At 47.3% G+C, this 17,815-nt stretch overlaps 1 protein-coding gene across 4 annotated transcripts in view; it reads right to left on the reverse strand.

Annotated features, from left to right (window-relative positions):
- Window positions 1–17,815, reverse strand: part of LOC119971502 (L-fucose kinase) — a 393,737-nt gene that overhangs the window by 210,082 nt on the left and 165,840 nt on the right. Inside the window, exon 1 of one of the 4 annotated variants that reach the window (XM_038807113.1) lies at window positions 10,687–11,079. The exons of the other annotated variants lie outside the window; for them this stretch is intronic. The gene's annotated coding sequence lies outside the window, so the exon portion shown is untranslated. Of the gene's footprint in view, window positions 1–10,686; window positions 11,080–17,815 lie in introns of those variants that run through there. 4 annotated transcript variants of the gene reach the window in all.

Raw genomic sequence — 17,815 nt, forward strand, 5'->3', positions numbered from 1 at the left:
AACATGGCCAATCCACCTAACCTGCACATCTTTGGACTGTGGGAGGAAACCGGAGCACCCGGAGGAAACCCACGCACACAGGGGGAGGACGTGCAGACTCCACACAGACAGTGACCCAGCCGGGAATCGAACCTGGGACCCTGGAGCTGTGAAGCATTTATGCTAACCACCATGCTACCCTGCTGCCCCAAATTTACGTTTATGAACGTAAATATCTCACAATGACTCCATTTAGTTTTTACCTTTTCTGCACAACTTCATGGAGTTTTAGCTCTAGCATTGTAATGTGATTTTTAAAAATGTATTCTTTTGCAGGATGTGGATGAAGAATAAATAAACAAAATTGACAGATTACTCTGGGTACACCGGTAGTATTGGAATACCAGATAGAAGGTCCAGTTTTTATGACTTGATTGGTCACAATAACTATGTACTTGAGGACGTAATAAGGAATATCTGGTCATGAAATCATAACAGCATTGGTGAGGCCATTCAGCCCATCAAGCCCATGCCTGCTCTCTGTAGAGCAAAGCCATCAGTCCCATTTCCCCATTCTATCTCTGTCACCCTCCGAGTTTAATTTCCCTCAAGTGCATATCCAATTTCCTTTTGAAATCATTCTATCATCTCTGCTCCCACCATCCTCATAGACAGCGAATTCCAGGTCATTGCCAGTTACTGTGTAAAAAATGTCTTCCGTGCATTCCCTCTTAAATCTATGATGGGCATCCATGGTAATTGTGACAAACGTACACAGTAATGAAACACAAAGAGAAATATCTGTGTTGCCTTCAATATAAGGTTTGGCCTGAAAATCCTCTTTCACCGTCAAAACATTCACATGAGCGCTCATCAAGTTGAAACATTAACTTTATTTCTCTTTCCACAGATGCTGTCAGGCTTGCTGAGCACTTTCTGTTTTTTTTAATTTTTAATTTAAATTTTTAAAATAAATTTAGAGTTCCCAATTTTTTCCAATTAAGGGGCAATTTAGAGTGGCCAATCCACCTATCCTGCACATCTTTTGGGTTGTGGGGGTGAAACCCACGCAAACACGGGGAGAATGTGCAAACTCCAAATAGACAGTGACCCAGGGCCGGGATTCGAACCCGGGTCCTCAGCGCCGTAGGCCGCAATGCTAACCACTGTGCCACCGTGCTGCCGCACTTTCTGTTTTTACTATCCGAATACTCTAGCAGTTTGACCGGCAACACAGTCAATGGCCAAGAGCAGGAGATTCTTCCAAGATCATAAGACCATAAGCCATAGGAGCAGAATTGGGCCATTCGGCCCATCATGTCTGCTCCGCCACCTAATCATGGCTGATATGTTTTGCATCCCCATTCTCCTGCATACTCCCCGTCCTCCTAGATCACAGCAGCCACCTCTCTTCACTGATTGCATTTCAAACTGCCAATGATTGATAGGCCCAACTCTCATTACAGACTGGATGATTTTACCCCCAGGCTTCTCCGAAGTGGACAGCATGCTCAGCAAGCCAGCAAATCACTTGTCTGCAAGCACCATGCAAAGCTTCCAGATGTCAGAAAGAATGCATGTAGCAGATGTTTTGGGCTGGTTTAAAAAACAGATGTCGGCTACAATGCCTGGTTTGAATGACGCATCAGAGTTGAATGATTGGAAGAGTAGTTAGTGGAGAAGGACAAATTAATTCCACTGGTAAAGGAAAGATAGAAAGAAAGGACAGAAAGACAGACTTAGATTTTTTAATGCCTCATGACCCCAGGACATTCCAAAGAAATTCACAGTTTTGTAGTCAGTGGCATAATATAGGGAACACACAGCATGGCTTCACAAAAAATAATGAAATAGATGATCTATCTTTTTAAAATCATGTTGGGTGAGGCATAAATAGCAGACAAGACAGGAGATGAACTTTCCGGTCTCTATCAAAATAATTGATTTTTAATGTTCACCTGAGAAGGCAAATGGGGCCTCCGTTAAATGTCATGCCAGAAGACAACACGTCAAACAGTGCATCAGCCCCTGAGAATTACACTGGAGTATCAGCCTGGATTATAGGCTCAAGTCCCTGAAAGTGAACCTTTTTTTTTCTTTTAAAAATAAATTTAGAGTACCAATTCATTTTTTCTAATTAAGGGGCAGTTTAGCGTGGCCAATCCACCTCGCCTGCACATCTTTTGGGTTGTGGGGTGAGACCCACGCAAACATGGGGAGACTGTGCAAACTCCACCCAGACAGTGACCCAGGGTTGGGATCGAACCCGGGTCCTCAACGCTGTGAGGCAGCAGTGCTAACCACTGCGCCGCCATGTTGCCCTCCTGAAAGTGAACTTGACCCCACAACCCTCTGACTTGAGATGAGAATGCTGTCAACTGAGCCACTGTTGACTGCACAGAACCACATTCTGGCAAATCCCGGCACTCCCTCCTGAACAGCACTGTGGATGCATCTACAACACATGGATTGCAGCAGCTAAAAAGGTGGATCGGGGGCAGCACGGTGGCTCAGTGGTTAGCATTGCTGCCTCACGGCGGCGAGGTCCCAGGTTCGATCCCGGCTCTGGGTCACTGTCCGTGTGGAGTTTGCACATTCTCCCCGTGTTTGCGTGGGTTTCGCCCCCACAACCCAAAGATGTGCGGGGTAGGTAGATTGGCCACGCTAAATTGCCCTTTAAAAAAAAAAGGTGGATCAACACCACCATCTCAAGGGCAAATTAGGGATGGACAACAAATGTTGACATTGCCTACAATGCTCAAATCCCAAGAACGAATCGCTAATTCAGGGTGGCAAACAAATCTAAGGGAAAGTTAATATTTATGAGGCCTGATTTCCTTTTCAAACACTACGTCATAAATTAACAGCAAAACAAATAATGTGCAGACATAGCCGGAGCATCTCTCTCTTTAAACAGTTCTTGTTCACCTTAGATTGAAAAACATCAGCATGCTTTGCAAGGAAACCGCAGAATCAATCAGTACCTTCCTCGTCAGAACCGCTTATTTACTGCAATGAAAATGAATCCAAAGGGCAGCATGCGGCGCAGTGGTTAGCACTGGGACTGCGGCACTGAGGACCCGGGTTCGAATCCCGGCCCCGGGTCACTCTCCATGTGGAGTTTGCACATTCTCCCCATGTCTGCATGGGTTTCACCCCCACAAACCAAAGATGTGCAGATTATCATAGATTATCATAGAATTTACAGTGCAGAAGGAGGCCATTCGGCCCATCGAGTCTGCACCGGCCCTTGGAAAGAGCACACTACCCAAGGTCAACACCTCCACCCTATCCCCATAACCCAGTAACCCCACCCAACACTAAGGGCAATTAGGTGGGGTGGCCATACTAAATTGCCCCGTAATTGGAAAAACAAAATAATTGGGTACTCTAAATTTATTTTAACAAAAAGAAATCGAGAGAAAACACTTCAACAGAACCGATTATCACCATGTCACAGGCTGATTCAGTTCAGTCTCTCAACATAGGAATAGAGGAATTAGGAGCAGAAGTAGGCAATTCAGCCCCTCGAGCCTGCTCCGCCATTCAATCAGATCATTGCTGATCTCGTCCTGGTCTCAAATCCACCTCCCTACCTGTTCCCTATATCCCTTTAAGCCATTTTTAAAATCAGAAATCTATCTATCTCCATCTTGAAACCAGTTAATGACTCAGATCCCTCTCAAGGGAAGGAACATTCACTGGCAATGTTTGAACTGTTGAGCTGAGATGCTTTTGGCATCTGTGGGTTGCACATAAACAAAAGTAGTGGTTGAAACTGGGAGAATGTGCAAACTCCACACAGTGACCCAAGCCAGGAATCAAACCTGGGACCCTGGTGCTGTGAAGCTACAATGCTAACCACTGTGCTACCATGCTGCCTTGTGTGGGAACTTCCAAGAGGGATTCCTTAGGACTTCTTCGCGCGACCTGCGCCCCCCCCCCCTCGAAATGCAACACCGGGGAGCTATGGCCCAAATCTGTATTCCAGCCTGGCAATTTATCAACTGATAGGCAAAAATAGAAGTTAAAAAATTATAATGAAGTCCTGCCATTAAATTCAGCAGGACCTCCACTTCCCTGGTTTCGCTCTCCCCTGCGCGAACCCAGATCTTCCTCTCCTCCCTGTAAAATAGGTGTCCCGTCACAATATAGTCTTCTCGTTTCATTCTCACTTCCATTACTGCTGTCTCTACTTGAATTTAATGAAGTGAAACAGTCTGAATATTTATGGTGACAGCCTAACAGTTCAAGATTTGTTTTGGATGGAAATTCATTCTTGCAGATTCTTCATATTTACATCTCCCATGCAATTCTTGGCATCTCATATAACACAGTGATTTGTTTAATGCCAAACATGGAAAGATATAAATTTCAGTACGGAGAGGTCATTCCACCCATTATACAAATGTCAGCTCTAGCTCTTTAACTCTTCAAGTGGAGCTATCTACTCTAATCCCATTTCCTTGCTTTTTTTTTCAAATACTGCTCCAATTTTCTTTTAAACAATGTTATTGTATCTATGTTCACTATCACTTATGGCAAGTATTCTAATAAATGTGTGAAAACTTCTGATATCATTTCCTCTGTGATTATCCTCAGTCTATGTTCCCTTGTCATTCATTCACAAACCAGTAGAAACAATTTATCACTATTTACCCTCTAAAAAACCTTTTGTAATTTGGTGAACTTCTATTGGATAATCCCCTCAACCACCGCAAAAGGTTCAATTTTTACAAGCCTTTCTTCACAGCAATAATCTCTTATTCCTGGTAACATTCTTGTGAACCTCCATTGAGACTTGCTATTCAGAGTATTCTTTAGGTCAGTCTAGAGAGTACGACACATTTCCCAGCATTGAACTGCAAATGTCATCTATCAACCCGTAATCTGCTCAACGATTAACAACTTCCTACATTCTCTTTATCGATAATCTCTAACTTCCTCAAAACATTTGTGAAATTGAAGCTAATACCAACTGTCCCTAATTAGTCCAGTGTTGTACAAGGGAAGAACGTTTTTTTTGGATGAGATGATAAACTGAGGCGTTATATTCCCTCTCAAGTGGACATGAAAGATCCCATGGCACTATTAGCAAGCCAGTAAAGGGGGGGGGGGGGGGGGGGTTATCACCGATGTCTGGGCCTTCAAACTACATTGCTAAGACATGAGCTGGTCATAATCACTTGCTGTTCTGGGAGCTTGCTGTGTGCAAACTGGCTGCCTTGTTTGTGTTACAACAGTGATTATCTCGGTGGTAAACACCACTAGTGGTCTACTGTATGTATTACGGCACTGCCCGTATATTACAACTACGATGGTAAATTCCTGCCTGGTGGCTGTGTCCAGCAGGCAGCGTATAAAAGTGTGTGCTCTCCTGCACTGCAGCCATTCTGGTTTCAGCTACCGGAGGCACAACATCTTGTTCAATAAAGCCTCGATTGTTCTACCATTTCCGTCTAGTGGTAATTGACGGTACATCAATTTATTGAACAAGATTTTAAAAGATGGATTTCCTAATCAAGCCTGATCGCCTGCAGCTGAGCCCTCACGCAGCCAACGTCACGTCCACCTTCGACCACTGGCTAGCCTGCTTCGAAGGCTACCTCAGAACGCACTGAAGAACTCTCGGACTCACAGAAGCTCCAAGTCCTCTACTCACGGGTGAGCCTTGACATTTTTCCCCTCATCCGGGATGCACCCACCTACTCCGAAGCGATGACGCTCCTGAAGGGACATTACGTTAAACCGGTGAATCAAGTGTACACCAGGCACCTCCTGGCCACGAGACAGCAACTCCCCAGGAGACTCTGGATGATTTCTTATGGGCCCTACAGATCCTCAGTAGGAACTGTGACTGCCAGGCAGTTTCGGCAGTCCAGCACACCGAACTTTTAATTAGAGACGCTGATGTCACGGGCATCAAGTCTTCATACGTCCGCCAGGGACTTTTGGAAGGGAGTACGCTCGATCTTGCGGGGACTAGGCAGCTCACTAATTCATTAGAAGTGGCCTCCCATAACCTGGACAAAGCAAACACCCCAGACAGCGCTGCCCAGCGACCTGCAACGGATGTGGGAAGGGCACTTTGTTTCTGTTTGCCAGGCCCGGTTGTTCGCCGCCGTTTCCAGGCCCGGCATTTCTACACCCTCCACGTGCGACCCAGGGGCGCCGCCATCTTCCCCTCCACGAGCCACGTGCGACCCGTGGGCGCCACCATCTTCAATGCCACCTGCCATGTGCGCCCCGTGGGCACTGCCATCTTCGGCGCCATTTTGGACCACGCCTCAGGACCCCTGCTCGTCTGGCCGTTTGCTGCCGACTGCTATCTCCGCCACCGCTGATCAGCTCGGGACCTCCAGCATCTTCCGCAGCTCGCCTCCATCACCGTGGATCAGTCTCGGCCCCGCCACCTCGCGACCGCTACGACGACGGTGAAGATCAACGGGCACGAGACGACCTGCCTCTTTGACTCCGGGAGCGCAGAGAGTTTCATCCACCCCACTACGGTAAGGCGCTGCTCCCTCCCGGTACTCCCCGTCACCCAGAAAATCTCCCTGGCCTCCGGATCCCATTCCGTTGAAAACCGGGGATACTGTATCGCGACCCTCACTGTCCAGGGCGTAGAGTTCAGCAACGTCCGGCTCTACGTCCTCCTCCAACTCTGCGCTGCCCTGTTGCTCGTCCTCGATTTTCAGTGCCATCTCCAGAGCTTCACTTTGAAATTTGGCGGACCCCTGCCCCCCCATCACCGTCTGCATCCACAGTTTTTCCCCTGATGGCTGAGGCCTTCAACCACATCAAGGCACACATCGCCAAGGCCACGATGCACGCGGTCCACGAGTCCCTCCCCTTTCAGGTGGAGACCGATGCATCAGACGTTGCTCTGGCCGCCACCCTCAACCAAGTGGGCAGACCCGTGGCCGCCTTTTCCTGCACCCTCCATGCCTCCGAAATTCAGCACTCCTCTGTCAAAAAGGAGGCCCAAGCCATTGTGGAAGCTGTGCGACATTGGAGGTATTACCTGGCCGGCAGGAGATTCACTCTCCTCACTGACCAACGGTCGGTTTCCTTCATGTTCAACACCACACAGCAGGGCAAGATCAAAAATGACAAGATCTTGAGGTGGAGGATTGAGCTCTCCACCTCTAATTATGAGATCTTGTATCGCCCAGGGAAGCTCAACGAGCCCCCGATGCCTATCCCACGGTACATGTGCCAGCTCACAAGTGGACCGACCCCAGGTCCCCCACTATGACCTCTGCCACCCGGGGGTTCACCCGGTTCTTCCATTTTGTCAAGTCTCGCAACCTGCCGTACTCCATTGAGGAGGCCAGGACCGTCACCAGAGACTGCCAAGTCTGCGCAGAGTGCAAGCCGTACTTCTACCGGCCAGATAGAGCGCAGCTGGTGAAGGCCTCAGCGTGGACTTCAAAGGGCCCCTCCCCTCCACCGACCGCAACGTGTACTTCCTCAACGTGATTGACGAGTACTCCCGGTTCCCTTTCGCCATCCCATGCCCCGACATGACTTCTGCCACGGTAATCAAAGCCCCGCACAGCATCTTCACTCTGTTCGGTTTCCCCACCTACATCCAAAGCGATCGAGGATCCTCTTTCATGACCGATGAGCTGCGTCAGTTCCTGCTCAGCAAGGGCATCGCCTCGAGCAGGATGACCAGCTACAACCCCAGGGGAAACGGGCAGGTGGAGAGGGAGAACGGGACGGTCTGGAAGGCCGTCCTGCTGGCCCTGCGGTCTAAAAATCTCCCGGTCTCCCGCTGGCAGGAGGTCCTCCCCGACGCCCTCCACTCCATCCGGTCGCTCCTCTGCACCGTCACTTATGAGACCCCTTATGAATGTGTGTTGCCTTCCCCATGAAGTCCTCCTCCGGGGTCCCGCTCCCAATATGGCTGACAGTTCCTGGACCCGTCCTCCTCTGAAAGCATATGCGGAGCCATAAATCGGACCCTTGGTCGAAAAACACTACCTCCTTCATGCGAACCCGCAGTACGCCTACGTGGCACAACCCGACGGCGACAAGACACAGTCTCCCTCCGGGTCCTGGCACCTGCTGGGTCCCCACCACGACCCCCGACCTGACAACACGCTTCCGGAGTCGCAGGTGACCATGTCGACACCCACATCACCACCAGGATTGAGGCGATCGCGGCGGAGGGTCAAGCCCCGACAGACTTTTTTTTAAACAAACAATTTTATTGAGGTATTTTTTGGCATTGTAAACAGTTACAGATAACAGAAATGTGCAAACATCAAAGTAAAACCAATATTTCAATCAAACCATACTGCACATGCCCGCTCCCCTCCCATAGACACTACCCGCCTATTTATCCCTCCTACTCCACTCTAATATCCTCCCCCCCCCCCCTGCTGACGTTCACTCTCCCGCGAAGAAGTCGATGAATGGTTGCCACCTTCAGGCGAACCCCAGTACAGAGCCCCTCAAGGCAAACTTAATTTTTTCCATACCCAGAAAACTTGACATGTCCGAAAGCCATAGTTCGGTCTTCAGGGGTTTTGAGTCCCTCCATGCCAGCAGTATTCGCCGCTGGGCTATCAGGGAAGCAAAGGCCAGAACATCGGCCTCTTTCTCCCCCTGGACTCCCAGGACTTCCGAAACCCTGAAAATTGCCACCCCTAGACCCATCACCACCCTTGTTTTCAGCACCCGGGACATGATCCCCGCAAATCCCTCACAGTACTCCCTAAGCTTAGGACATGCCCAAAACATGTGAACGTGGTTCGCTGGTCCTCCCGCGCATCTAGCGCACTTGTCCTCTACCCCAAAGAATTTGCTCATCCGAGCTACTGTCATGTGGGCCCGGTGAACGACCTTAAATTGAATCAGGCCGAGCCTGGCACATGTTGCGGTTGAGTTTACCTTACTCAGGGCTTCCGCCCACAGCCCATCCTCCATCTCCCCGCCAAGCTCCGCCTCCCATTTGAGTTTCAGTTCTTCCGTCTGGGACTCTTCCCCCTTCATGAGCACCTTGTAAATATCCGAGACTCTACCCTCCCCTCCTTCCCCCCTAGAGACTATTCTGTCCTGGATCCCTATTGGCGGGGGGCGTGAGAAGGATGGGACCTGTCTACGAACAAAGTCCCGCATCTGTAAGTACCTAAAGTCATTTCTCCTTACCAGCCCAAATTTCTCCTCCAAGCCCCTCAAACTCGCAAAGCTCCCCTCCAGGAACATATCGCCCTCCCTCCTCACCCCCGCCCGTCGCCATGTTTGAAACCCTCCATCCATGTTCCCGGGGGCGAATCGATGGTTATCACATATTGGAGCCCAGACAAACGCACCTATCTCCCCTACATGCCTCCTCCACTGGCCCCATGTCCGCAGGGCCGCCCCCACTACCGGGCTGGTGGAATATCTGGCCGGCGACAGCGGTAGGGGAGCCATGATCAGGGCTACCAAACTGGTGCCCCTGCACGAAGCCGCCTCGACCCGCTCCCAGATAGACCCCGTACCCACCATCCACTTCCTTATCATGGCTATGTTAGCCGCCCAGTAGTAGTTGATCAGACTCGGCAATGCCAGCCCTCCCTTGCTGCGGCTCCTCTCCAACATTGCCTTCTTCACCCGCGGGGATTTTCCCGCCCAGACAAAGCTCATGATGATTTTGCCAGTCCTTTTGAAGAAGGACCGTGGGATAAAGATCGGGAGGCACTGGAAGATGAACAGGAATCTAGGGAGGATTGTCATCTTTACAGTCTGCACCCTCCCCGCCAGTGACAGTGGGAGTGCATCCCATCTCCGAAACCCCCTCTTCATTTGTTCCACCACTCTAGTCAAATTTAACTTATGGAACCTGCCCCAGTCCCGTGCCGTCTGTATCCCCAAGTACCGGAAACTTTCCTCAACCAGCCTAAATGGCAGCTCCCTCAGTCTATTCTCCCGGCCCCTTGCCTGCACCACAAACATCTCACTCTTGGCCATATTTAATTTGTACCCTGAAAACCGGCCACACTTCCTCAATATTTTCAATATATTGTCTATCCCGGCCAGTGGGTCCGACACGTACAGGAGCAGGTCGTCCGCATAGAGAGAGACCCTGTGTTCCACCCCCCCCCCCCCCCCCCCCCCCGGTCATTCCCTTCCACCCCTTCGCAGCTCTCAACGCAATCGCCAACAGCTCTATGGCCAGCGCGAACAGCAACGGGGAGAGTGGGCATCCCTGTCTGGTCCCACGATGTAGTTTGAACAAATGTGACATTATCCTGTTCGTCCTAACGCTAGCTTCTGGGGCCTGGTACAATAGTCTGACCCAATTAACCAGTCCCTCCCCGAACCCAAACTGTCCAAGCCCCTCCCACAAATAGCCCCACTCCACACGGTCGAAGGCCTTCTCAGCATCCATTGCCACCACTACCTCCACCTCCTTGCCCGTCGGGGGCAACATGATCACATTAAGCAATCTTCTCAAGTTAGCTGTCAGCTGTCTGCCTTTCACGAACCCTGTCTGATGTAGAAATGCATCCTTCCAATTGGCCAAGTTGGAGGATGGTTAATTAGTCAGGGTAGCATTGAGTAGTCAAGTCTGCAGTTGGCAACAATAGGTATAAGAGTTTTAGTGGTGAGATAAATGTGTTCTGCAGCTGAAGTAAGCAACCTCAATTGTAGGGAGAGTAGAAGGCATGAATCTCAGCTCAAAGTCAAATAAGACATGGAGTATCTACTTACCCTTAGTGCTGAAAGAGTTAAATGTTCTTCCTATTCTGTCTCCCTCCTGAATTGCCTTTCAATTTATAATTGGGTTCCTTCAAAAATCCAGCTTTCCTGTGTAGACTGACTGCAAAAGTGGTTCTCTCCATATGTCTGTGCTGTCATCTCAATCCTATAGGCACTAACTGAACACTGTCAGCATTTGATTGACAGAAAATAAATCTCTCAATCTGTCCAATGGCTCATGTGACTGCAGACTAATATCACAACAGAAATCTGGTTGTAATCTTCTGCTTGGACCAATATCTTTGTCAATCATTCTGACAGGGCTGGCAGCCACAGCCTGCTGCCTTCATTAATATTGGATGTCCCACACACTGATGGGAAAAGAGGCAGCTCGAGACAGTCAATCATGCCTGCTACTGATTTATGACCAAAGGGTTATCTTGATAAGAGACCCAGAATAAGCACTTGTCTTGTTGGTACGGGGGAAAAAAAAAAAAGATTTTCTTCCTCTGCCAATTGCCTTCCCTGTTATCTCCTGAAGATATTTTTAACACTGTGGCAGGGTTCGATATTCTACAGCTCTCTGTACCTCATCTGAGTGGACCTTCTTCAAAGGAGCATTAGCAGATAGCGTTGGTAAGCTATTCAACTATATGGATAACATCACAGTTCAGCATGATCTTTTTTCCCCCCAGGTGCCCATACGCACTACCTTTTGGCAGAGATCACTGAATAGCGATCAGTACAGGGAACACTGGTGATTTTAAATCTCCTTAGGTCACAGGATATGGAGGTCAATTGTTGCTTGCCAATTCTTCCTGAAATAAGCTCCATCAATACACAACAAATACTTCAAGATAAATACTGACAAGGGAAATTTAAGCTAAACAGTTCCCATAATTACCTCAGACACTCGGACTGGACCATGAATCATTCTGGAGTATTCATCTCTATACTATTGGTTAATTCAATTAGCCTTTTCAAAAGATCTCCCTTTTCATTTGCTTTCATGTTCTTTCTTAAGACACTGTACTTTTCATAGAATTTACAGTACAGAAGGAGGCCATTCGGCCCATCGAGTCTGCACCGGCTCCTGGAAAGAGCACCCTACCCAAGGTTACCCTCCACCGTATCCCCATAACCCAGTAACCCCACCCAACACTAAGGGCAATTTTGGACAATAAGGGCAATTTATCATGGCCAATCCACCTAACCTGCACATCTTTGGACTGTGGGAGGAAACCGGAGCACCCGGAGGAAACCCACGCACACACGGGGAGGATGTGCAGACTCCACACAGACAGTGACCCAAGCCGGAATCGAACCTAGGACCCTGGAGCTGTGAAGCGATTGCGCTATCCACAATACTACCGTGCTGCCCGTTCAATGTTGATTGATGAACAATGCGCCAAAGCAACTTACACATTTTCTCCAGATTTTCTTTTGAGCTACAGACCCTTCTGTTGGAACTTCTATGCTTGGCGTTCGGTTTTGTATTCCTAATGTTGCCTTTCAGATACTCTTAATGGATTTTCAGACTTCTTCAGCTGTATTTAATTTATGGTTATATTTGTAATAATCTTCCTTGGTTTTTTCCTTTGTCTGTGCTGTGACCTTCTTGGTTTAGCACTACTCCTGTTCGACTACTTTGTGGCTGTCTTCCAAAATCTGCCATGGATAGTGTGAAGTCTATGCCCAAGCATAGCATTCATGAAGGTTCCAATAGTTTTGTAGTTTGTTTAGTCTGGTTAATCTTATCAAGAACATGCCGATTCGGGGGAACCACAGATTTGAGCCAGGGAGGAGGGATGGAAATTTTCAGAAATGGGAGGAGAAGGGGATTAAGATACTAAAAGATTTGTTTCTTAGGGGTCGGTTTGCAGGATTGAAGGAGCTGGAAGCGAAGTATGGGCTGGAGCAGGTGGAAATGTTGAGATACATGCAGGATCGAGATTTTGCCAGAAAGGGGATACAGAGCTTCCCAGTGGAGCCGGCCTCCACGTTGCTGGAGGAGGTGCTGACGACAGGGGGACTGGAGAAGGGGGTAGTGTCAGCGGTTTACAGAGCTAATTTGGAAGAGGACAAGGCACCACTGGAAGGGATCAAAGCAAAGTGGGAGTAAGAGTTGGGAGAGGATATGGAGGAGGGGTTCTGGTGTGAGGTGCTCCGGAGAGTGAATGCCTCCACCTTGTGTGCGAGGTTGGGGCTGATACAGCTGAAGGTGGTATACAAAGCACACCTCACGAGGGCGAGGATGAGCCGATTCTTTGAAGGAGTAGAACATGTGTGTGAACGTCACCGGGGGGGGGCCTAATCACATTCATATGTTTGTTTGTGTGAACATGCGGATTAATGTTTGGGGTTTGGTGGGAGGATGGGATCGTTGTTATTGATATGGGGATTGACATGTTTGTTACCGATTATTGTTTATTGTTGGTGGCTGTCAATTTGGGAGAAAATGTGAAAAAGAATAAAAATACATATTTTTAAAAATCTTATCAAGAACAACTTTGCTGACTGCTGGCAGTCCACCTGGCTTCTGAGTACTGGCTGCTTTGAATTGAAATCCAAGTAGAAATGGCCAGTCATCTTGTTCTGCAGTTTTCTGGGCTCAGCTTTCTTAACTTCACTCAAAGTACATTTCTTTCGTTTCCATCATTTGCTTTGAGTACTGCTGCTGTCTGCTTTGCCACATCCTGTCCACCATCTACAAGGCACAAGTCAGGAGTGTGATGGAATATTCTCCACTTGCCTGAATGAGTGCATCTCAAACAACGCTCAACAAGCTCAACACCATCCAGGACAAAGCAGCCCGCTTGATTGCTCCCCCTTCCACAAACATTCAAACCCTCCTCCACCGGTGAACAGTGGCAGTCGTGTGTACCATCTACAAGATGCACTGCAGTAACTCGCCAAGGTTCCTTAGACAGCAACTTCCAAACCCACGACCACTACCATCTATAAGGACAAATATCTGGGAACCTCACCAGCTGGAGGTTCTCCTTCAAGTCACTTACCGCCCTGGAAATATATTGCCGTTCCTTCATTGTCCATGGGGCAAAATCCTGGAACTCCATCCCTAACAGCCCAGTGGGTGTACCTACACATAAGAGGCAGCAGCAGTTCAAGAAGGCAACTCACCACGACCTTTTGAAGGGCAACTAGGGATAGGCAATAAATTGTGGCCTAACCAGCGAAGCCCACATCCCTTAAAAATTCCTGTCCATGCTTTATCTGTAGTTTTAGTTCAAGTTGTTGTTCGCCCTCTCCAACTGTCATTACTTTTTCTTCTTAAGCTTGATGTTCTACTTTTTTATATGAGCAAGCTGAGTGTTTAACTCTTCTGACATATTTTTAATAAGAACATCATTCTTAGCATCTGATTGATGAAGAGTCATTTATTCCTTCAGTCTAGGCTAATGGACTATGGTTTGACTGGGGAAGTCCTTGGGGAGTTAATGTGCTTTTGCAGCCTGCAGAGATAATTTGTTTTTTAGCTTAGGGAGATGAGGACATTGCTGGGTGGAGCCCACAAAGGCAGAGAGGCAGTGTGTTTGGAGAAGCTTTCAGAGAGAGAGGATCTGAGTTCTGATCTGCCTGATTGAGTTCACAATTTATTGCATGTCGGATAGTTAAAAAATATATATATTTAAAATCAGAGCAGTCTTGTCTGAAGACAAGGAAGAGGCCAAAACAACCCAGCTGAAGATATTCAGCCAGAGTCTGAAAGGGTTCCAACCGGAGCCAACTCATTTTTACAAAGCAAATATTACTCCATGCCCTGCCAATTTTAAGATGGATTAAGAGCTGTATGTTTCTTTTCTTGCTATTTAATGGGAAATTGAAATGTCGTATTAGGGGCTGGTTTAGCACACGGCTAAATCGCTGGCTTTGAAAGCAGACCAGTTCTGAAAGCCGAACAGGCGCCGGAATATGGTGACTCGGGGCTTTTCACAGCAACTTCATTTGAAGCCTACTTGTGACAATAAGCAGTTTTCATTTCATTTCAGTTTCATTTCAAGTGGTAATTGTAAGCTGTTTTTTTTTCAGATGTGACGTTTAAAAGTTTAATATTGTATTTATAATAAAAGTTTTGTTTTAGAAATACATAAGTCCTATTTATTTCATACAATCACTCCTAGGGGATCATTCTTTCCCCACAGTCTTAAAACAAACTAAAATATTGGGGTTTCAGTCCAGTATCCTAGCCACTGTTGGGGTCTGGTCTGGGATCCTAAAAAGATTAGAGATTCTTTACCATGAATTTAAGTATAATTCCTTGTTTGGCTTGACGTTACTAATTTAAAGACAGTCCATGTGTGTAGAACGATTATATTCTTTCAGGTTTTGAATTTTAAATAAGGAGTGACTGGAGATGGCTCTTTCAATTGCAGAAATGTTCCTGGGTATGAAAGTGATTACTTGGGAGAGTTTACAAAGGGAGACCAAAGCCAAACCTTTAGGTTTGGTGAAGATGCTGCAGTTAACCTTATCAAAGGGGGGAGGAAGGTAGAGATATTGTAAGCTATAGCTCAATATTTAATTTTGCCAGAGACACAGCCTGAATCAAAGAATTAGCTAGAATTCAATTACAAATAAAACAATTAGAAATGGAGGAAAAAGATAAACAAAACAAAATAGAACTGTCGAAATTGGAAATGAAGGAATAGGAGAGATTGGCAATGGCAGAAGTAAAACAAAGAGACAGTGCAGAAAAGGAAAAAGAGAGGGTTTTTCAAATGTATTAGGAGAAAATGGAGACCCTTACATATTCAAGCAGCAGGGAAATGGGAAGAGTTCATGAAGTGGTATTACTGGTGGGTTATAGAAATGAGTTTATGCAGGTAGCGAATGAGGTTCCATATAGGAATAAGGAAAACTCAAGCAAAAATACAAAAATATTTTTATTAGCCTGGACTGCATAAGGATGCAGTTGAATTTTGCTCTAATCAAGGTCAAGTGAGAAGGTAATAAATGAACCCGGCATCCTCAGCAAAGATAATTCCTCCTAGCATCGTAAGCATGACCATGCGGAATCAGCTCTGCTCGTCTGGACAATGTATCCGCATGCCACATAATCGGCTTCTGAATCAGATTCTCTTTTCACAACTTAAAGATGGCGCTGTATCTCAAGGAGTACAGATAAAACGTTTTCAGGGCACTCTGAAGGCCTCGTTGAAATGGGACAAATTGACAGTCGTTCAGAAGAGGAATTGGCTCTAAACCATGCCTTTTGGTCAGTACCTCATCCAACAAACCACAATAGTTGGAGGTTAGTGGCAAAAACTCTGCCAAAGCGAAGCGATGAGAGCAGAATTTGTCTCTAGAACCCGGCTTCCTAGGACAACTCTTGTCCTGTCTTTCCAAACCCTGTGGCTCCAGGATTGATCTGTTGAGTCACCCGAGGACACACGAATCATGAAGCCTGGACTATGTCATCCTTATTTAGGGGGACTGACGCCAACAACAATTAATAACCTCTGGTTTCAGTTTTGTTTATCCAGTATTAAATCCTCTTGTCATGCCTGGCAGAATTCGAATTGCATATGTTCCAGGTCACAACCATCTGCCTTCTGGGTCTTGCAGCCATACTCTGGACAATTAAATATTGGGAAGACTGAAACCGTTGTCTTCTGTTACAATCAGTTACATGGGCAGCAAGGCGGTACAGTGGTTAGCACTGATACCTCACAGCTCAAGGGTCCCGGGTTCAATTCCCGCCTTAGGTGAGTCTGTACGGAGTTTGCACTTCCTTCCCGTGTCTGCGTGGGTTTCCTCTGGGTGCTCCAGTTTCCTCCCACAGTCCAAAGATGTGCAGGTTAGTTGGATTGGCCATGGTAAACTGCCCCTTAGTGTCCCAAAGATTAGGTGGGGTGACTGGATTATGGGGATAGGGTGGAGGTGTGGTCTTAAGTAGGGTGCTCTTTCCAAGGGCTGATGCAGACTCGATGGGCCGAATGGCCTCTTTCTGCACTGTAAATTCTATGTCCCACATATCAGCTAATAGGGAAACCTCAGGCATTAATCAAACCAGTACCTTTAATACCCATTCCAGCATTTGAGGAACCTTTTACTAGGGTCCTAATTGATTGCGTGGGACCTCTGCCTAAAACCAAAGGTGGGAATCAGTATCTGTTGACCACAATAGATGTGTCGACTGGATTTCTGGAGGTAATTCCATTGAGAAGCCATCTGATTACATTAGAACATAGAACATAGAACAGTACAGCACAGAACAGGCCCTTCGGCCCTCGATGTTGTGCCGAACAATGATCACCCTACTTAAACCCACGTAACCCGTATACCCATAACCCAACAATCCCCCCATTAACCTTACACTACGGGCAATTTAGCATGGCCAATCCACCTAACCCGCACATCTTTGGACTGTGGGAGGAAACCGGAGCACCCGGAGGAAACCCACGCACACACGGGGAGGACGTGCAGACTCCACACAGACCCAGCCGGGAATCGAACCTGGGACCCTGGAGCTGTGAAGCATTGATGCTAATCACCATGCTACCGTGAGGCCCCGTGAATTGCTGATTCATTTTCTTTAAGGGAGGCGGTGTGACGATTGGAGGATTTTAAGAATATTGGCTTCTCAGTATTGGATAATTTAAGGGTTATAAGATTGGGCTAGAGTGTGTCTGTTTAAAAATAATTGTTTTGTAGAGCCTGGCTGTTTTTAGCAGGTGAAATTGACAAGTAATGTGTTTTACAGTCCAGGCTATTGGACTTAGGTTCGACTGGGAGGTCCCTGGGGAGTTAATGAGCTTTTGCAGCCTGCAGAGATAATTAGTTATTTAGCCTGGGGAGACGATGTCATTGTGGGTGGAGCCCTGGAAAAGTAGAGAGTGTGGAGAAGCTTTGAGAGAGGAGCTGAGCTCTGATCTGCCTGACTAGAGTCCATAATTCCTTGCAAGTAGGATAGTTAAAAGAATTATATTTTAGAGCAGAACAGTCTTGTCTGAAGACAAGAAGGAGGCTGAAACAACCCAGTTGAAGGAGTAATGACATTGAAGATATTCAGCCAGGCTCTAAGGGCTTCCAACCGGAGCTAAATCTGTTTTATAAAGCAAGTAATACTCCATGCCCTGCTAGTTTTAAACTGGATTAAGAGCTGTATGTTTCTTTTCTT

Source organism: Scyliorhinus canicula, chromosome 9 (assembly GCF_902713615.1).
Source record: "Scyliorhinus canicula chromosome 9, sScyCan1.1, whole genome shotgun sequence".
NCBI classification, from domain to species: domain Eukaryota; kingdom Metazoa; phylum Chordata; class Chondrichthyes; order Carcharhiniformes; family Scyliorhinidae; genus Scyliorhinus; species Scyliorhinus canicula.